Source organism: Eschscholzia californica, unplaced genomic scaffold, assembly GCF_041429995.1.
Source record: "Eschscholzia californica isolate CP2 unplaced genomic scaffold, dmEscCali1.0.p SCAF_1, whole genome shotgun sequence".
Lineage (NCBI taxonomy): Eukaryota > Viridiplantae > Streptophyta > Magnoliopsida > Ranunculales > Papaveraceae > Eschscholzia > Eschscholzia californica.
The window spans coordinates 46,775,808-46,782,209 of record NW_028238198.1 but is presented as its reverse complement, the minus strand read 5'-3'; the positions used below and the strand labels follow the sequence as shown (position 1 = coordinate 46,782,209).

The 6,402-nt window shown below is 33.1% G+C and overlaps 1 long non-coding RNA gene across 2 annotated transcripts; it reads right to left on the bottom strand.

The window, feature by feature from the left end:
* Positions 1 to 668: 668 nt before the first annotated feature.
* Positions 669 to 3,701, bottom strand: LOC147567198 (uncharacterized). 2 transcript variants are annotated; one of them, XR_015237579.1, is made up of 7 exons: positions 3,587 to 3,701; positions 3,292 to 3,415; positions 2,731 to 2,929; positions 2,231 to 2,349; positions 1,717 to 1,952; positions 1,356 to 1,435; positions 669 to 862 (listed from the first exon to the last, which is right to left on the bottom strand). It is a non-coding gene; the product is annotated as an uncharacterized LOC147567198 (long non-coding RNA). The 2 variants fall into 2 exon arrangements; XR_015237583.1 differs by having other exon boundaries at positions 2,731 to 2,868.
* Positions 3,702 to 6,402: the final 2,701 nt, after the last annotated feature.

Here is a 6,402-nt window from a genome sequence, read left to right as displayed (position 1 = left end):
TTAATATTTTTCAGAGCGTAATATGCTCATATACGGATAAAGGTCATGGAAAATGATTAGAGTTAATCAAAGTGACATATACTCGTGGACACTGAAGGAACAAGTTTATATAAGAATCTTCCTGAAGAGGCTATTAAATGAGAAACAAATTTGATTCATGTTCCTAAATAAAATCCCCTGAAGAGGATATGTCTTAAACGACACTACAAAAACACGTCACAGTTATAACGGTCGTAGCCGTTACAAATAGCCCGAAAGGCCGTTACAAAAAGCCTTTTGTAACGGCTAAAAACCGTTATATAAAAAAACGAGCCGTTATAAAAAGTCCCGTTGCAAATACAGTTGTAACGGCCTGGAGCCGTTACAATTCCACTTTTTATAACGGCTTTGTGTGGGTTAGCCGTTATACAAGAGCTCATCAAACTGGCGGGAAATATGATGGCGCCAAATTTGCATACCTATTTGTAACGGCTTCGACACATAAGGCCGTTACAAATCTTACTATTTGTAACGGATTTAAAACTTTGGCCGTTACAAATAGTTCATTTCTGAAGAAAAAAAATTTGTTAAATTCTGTGGTATCCAGCTGCAATATTTTACAGCTTTTACTGTTGTCCTGTTTGAAAATCAGAAAACTGAAACAAGATAACTCAAACTAAAACAAATTATCAAACAAAACACATTATATTGATTTCATACTCTTAATATTGATTATATATATATAACACTTCATAGTACTTCCTAAACACATAAATGTAAGAACTAAAGTAAAAAGAAATTATTCAAATTAACCAAAACATTAGTAAATATATGCTAGTTCGATTAAGCTCCAACGATCTCAAATTTTCTTGTCTTTCTCATCCTGAAAAAGGAATAAAAGAAAAAGAGAATCAATATTTAATGCTACGAGTATAAGAGATAACAATATCGAGTATAAGAGGAAACACTAATTCGATTAAGCTCTAATGTTTCAAATCCAGCATCAATAAATCAGGAAATGCTAGTTACAAATCAATAAAACATAACAGTATAGAGTATAAGAGACTGTGTAGTTGATCTCGGTCTCGGTCAAGACAACATGTATTCAATAACTAATAAGTTTAATAACTAGTAGTACTAGTTCTTTTGACTCTAATGCTACGAGTTTGAGTTGGGAAAGTTTGGTGGATCCTACGAAATGAACTCAAGGTCGACTGCTGTAGGACTCTTGTCTGATTTCCCTAATGGCTGTTTATCTCATATCTCATTCGGTTGTATTATCAGACAATAAGGTTTATGAGGTAATAGAAAGTCGTTGGTTTTGTAATAGAAAGCAGAACAAGAACATGAAAGCAGAACAAGTTTATATACTTTACCATGTCATGTTGAGTAATTCCCACTGTGATGCGCACCACAAGGTCGATCTCAACTTCCATGGGCTTCATTATAGTTGCTGCTGCAAATGGTGAGGGTACATATCAGAACCTCAGTATTATAATACACGTTCAGCACATATAAATTAACGAGGGTGTAACCCGTGCCCGTGGGGCACGGACAGTACAGTCATATGCGTTATAGACCAAGCAAACTATGTTAACGATTATAAGTTACGACTGAATGACTGTTTTGGTATTTATTCGTCATATCAGTTGAGTGTTCGCCTGATTCAATAGCTAAATCGAATAAGTACATCTTCAGGAATAAGTTCAAAGAAAAGTCAAAAATCAATTCATTAACCTCTTTATTTCGGGGGGAAGGGGGCATTACTTTCTGGCCCCCACCATACATATTTTGATCCTCCTCATATGCCTCTAGAGTTTTAGCTTGGTTCCCTTCATCTATTCCTCGATGTTCACAACTTCCCCATGGTTGGTCTTGATGTGCAACTGGCTACCGTCCAAATGGGTCAACACAAAGTTGGGATAATCGTACTGCAAAAACACAAACACCATATTCCTAGTAATCGTCTGAGGCTGCAAACAAACAAAAATAAGTTTAGACCATAATTAGAGCCCACATTTCATATTTGAAATTTGGTTGCAAATTTGAATTGACTCCAACCTGATTTCAAAAAATTATTCTTTATCTTCGACTTCTAGTCAGTTATCTTTATATTTCTAAGTTAAAAAAATATCGAAGTAGGAGAGAAAAATAATCTCGGAGTAACAAAAAAAAGAGTAACATCACTAAACAATAACATAAAAAACCTACATGAAGTTCAAAAGGGTAACATCACGAAACAGTAACATACCTTTTGTTTCCTCTTTAAAATTGACAATGTTTGGTTGATTGAAACTTAGTTACAAACTTCATATAGTTTGAATCAGCTTCGTCGACCAAAATCTTCAATTTCATCCGAAGATAAAACTACTGTAAGCAGGAAAAACATAGAATTAAGTTCAGATTCGTCCGACAGAAGCTATTAAAGTAAAATATACAACAATTTAGAGAGTAATTTAATCAAATACATCAAACTCGCAATGAAATGGGTGAACTCAGTGAGAACCTGGGGCAAAATTCTTTTCGGAAAGCAGAAAGACTCTTATTTGGTTTAGCATCAAAAGATAAATAGGAAATAAATATAACAAAAACTCACAAAGTCGAATGTGTAGCATAACAGCAAAATCGAATATATAAAAAACTCATAAAGTCGAATGTGTAGCATAGCAAGCATATGTTTAAACTAAGTCGCATAAAAATATCATGAACAATTACCTAAACTAATTTACTATTACAAAAAACCTAACATACCCTTCAGTCGATGGTTCCTTTTTCGTGTAGGACTGTTCCTGAGATTCCTTTTTACCTTCATGGCTACAAATCTCATTTCCTCCACAAACTCGTTTCCTCCACAAACTCGTTTCCTCCACAAATCGACTGTTATTTCTGCTATAGTTACAGAAGTAACAATTGATTTCCATCGATTACTATGAACTGAATACGTATTTGACTGAAACAGAAATGAGGTTTATTCACAAACCCATTAAAGATGATAACTTTAGGAATAGAAAAGAGCTGAGAATGAGATATAGATGTAGTGAAAGCCACGAAAGATGATGATTTCAGGAAGAGAAAGCAAGGACTTTTCAAGGGTTTCAGATGAACTCTCATTTTCAGCCATGAAGGTAAGAAATTATCAAAACAAATACAGAAATCTAACCTAAAACTATTACAACATTTTAACCTAAAAACAAACACATTTTAACCAAAATAACTAACACAACAAATTTAAAATCAAACTTTCTAAAGAGAGAAGCATCTACAGCAATTTAACCTAACACAAACAATTATTAAGAAGAAATGGAACTGTACCTTAAATCCCTAAATCCAGAGAGAGAAAACTTTGAAAACTGAAAACCCTATGTGAAAGAGGTTGTGCGTGAGATAGGTTGTGCGTGAGAGAGGTTGTGCGTGAGAGGGAAAAAGAGAGAGGTACCTGCAAAAGAAATTGAGAGAGATTTATGTGAGATGAGAAGAAGATGAGAGAACAGGAAGGAGATCAAATTAACAGTGGGGTTCCTCCATTCAACCTAAAAAAAAAATCTTTTTGATAGATTAAACTATCCCTAATTAGAAATGAAGAAATAAAATGAAAGATTGAACTAACCCTAATTAGAGATGAAATCTGGCTTAAAGATGTGGCGGGATCGATTCCTCCTTGCAGTTGTTCTTTCTCTCTCTCGCTTTCACTCTCTCTCTGCAAAAACGAATGGGAAAGAGAGGGAACAGTTCCTGATTTTAGAATTAGGGCTTAAAGATGTTATAACGGCCAGAAAATAGAAAGGCCGTTACAACTACACGATATTGTAACGGCTTGGTCTCCGTTATAACACAAAATCCCAGGGTTGTACTGTTAAAACTTTTTTGTAACGGAGTTATTTTACAAAGGCCGTTACAATAACAAAAATGTACGCGCCAACTTCCGCGCCAACTCAATTTGGTTTTTTATAACGGCTAACTAAGGGACGAGCCGTTATATATAAGCCAAGTTTTATAACGGCAAGCTGACAGCCGTTATATCTGACTTATTTGTAACGGCTTACGTCACAGCCGTTACAAATAGGCGTTACAAAAGGACCGGATTTTTGTAGTGCGAGACAATGGCCCTTAATGAGCACGCGTACTCAAATGAGAAAACTCATTGAAACAAATGCAGTTTGTTGAAGTTTGTGAGATAAAATAAAATTATTTCAGACTATGTATTTTCTGAAAAATAACAGCTACTTAGATCGTATTGATCCTGAACTACTCTACGTAATTGGTCAAATTTTGACGAAATAATTCATGTTCAATGGATTTTTGTTACAAAATAATTAACTCTTCAGACTCAAAGCTGAAGCACTAAATGAGAATTACTCTGAAGGTAATAAACTAGATATATATAAGAAATGAAAGTCATTTAGTTTATAAAGGACTTGAAGTCCATTTATAAATTATTTGTATGAATTATACAATTCTCGAGTTGAGTTATGAAGTATTGATAAATCTTATTATGACTCTTGGAGAGTTTATCAGAGTTTGAGAGTACAATATTGAAAAAGATTATTCGAATAAAGAAAATCTTGAAAATAAACCTATTCTGAAATACTTAAAAGCTCCCAGCTTCAAAGCAACTTATATTGTCTCGAGTTATTACATGTCAATGAAAATCAAGGTTCAGAGGTACTTAAGGTAGTAAAGACAACACATTACGTATGTTGTAATGCGGTTTAAGAAAACAACTATCATTCACATATTTCTGTAATAGGAAGAATTTGATTAATATTTTATCAAAGAGCATATGATATAAAATGTCAATTGCATTGTACTTTTTTCATTCGTTAAGGCTTTGTCTCATAGGGTTTTCCTTGTCAAGGTTTTAATGAGGCAACTATGCGTATTGAAAATTGTTTAAATTTGCTACAAGTTGTAGTTTTTTTTTCTTTCGTCCAGGTTTTGCCCGTCTGGATTTTTCTGAGAAGGTTTTGGCGAGACAACACAATCTTATAACAATAATCATTGAATGATGAATTTAACACCTATTATGTGTATCAGATTGATTGTGCATAGAATTTACAAATGACTCACATTGAAATGTGATTAGTAGTTCGGTTTCACAAAATAGTATAATTATTTATCGATGTATATGACAAATATGTAACACTATAAAGTGAGTTCAACTGAAATCCTTGAAGGATTTAACAAGCTTCAATCTAAAGTATTCATAAACTTTAAAGCATTATATGAATGCAACTTGAAATGTCAAATGCTACTTGTTATATTTTTGTGTACCAAAAGGAACCTGACGATAAAAAGTGGAACAATGCCCTCAACCTTCATGAGGACGGAGCAAGTTTATGAAGACACTGTATGCTGCATTTTCATAATGTACTCTTTTTTCCTTCATTAAGATTTTTTTTCCCACAGGGTTTTTCCTAACAAGGTTTTAATGAGGCAGATTATGTGGGCATTGAAGATGAACAGATAGATAGAATTTGTACTCTTTTTACTTCAATATGGTTTTGTCCCATTGGGTTTTCCTAGTAAGATTTTAATGAGGCAATTTCTGATGTGGTGGACATCCAAGGGGAGTATTATAGATATTTGAGTTATGGTGGATGACCACCACACTTTGTAACTCTCATCACCACCATAAGTTCTCCACCATTACTTTGTATTCAAGCACCATTATTGTGTGACTCTCTATTGGTTATGTAACTCATCAAGAAGTCTATATAAAGAGGTTCCTTGCTAATGCATAAGATGTATCAGTGTACCAATGTATGAGTGTACCAATGCATCAATGTACCAATGTAGCAAATGTATCAAAGTACCAAAGTAGAAATATTCTCTACAAACATAAGAATACAAATCAAGTTCTTCTTGTCTCTATATCTTGGTTTATATTTCAATTATCTTTCTTCTTCCCTCTTTTATTTTTCACAACAACAAGATATAATAATAATAATAATAATAATAATAATAATAATAATAATAATAATAATAATAATAATAATAATAATAATAAACCTATAACATGTTATTTAGACTCAAATAATATTTCAAAATTATCCCAGACAACAACACCAATAAACTAAACTCTTATATTGAGAAATCAAAACGACTTGCATCAAAAAATAGCTAAAGACCTTTGATCCACGCTTAAATCCAAACCGACAACAAAGGAATTTAATCCACCAATTTAATAAATGAAGAATAAATTCCAATTACTTTTAAGGAGTTCGAGTAATTCAAACCTATGAATAATAAGAGAGAGTGAGGAAAAAGTAGGGAAGTGGAGGCCTTAATTGGAAGTAGACTAGTTTTCGTTTTTAAGGGTAATCGTAGTATTATTTATGAAACAAGCATGATTACAACATTTGAAAGAGATAATACAGACATGAAGAAACAAAAATTAGAATCAAATTTAAACTAGTTTCCTCC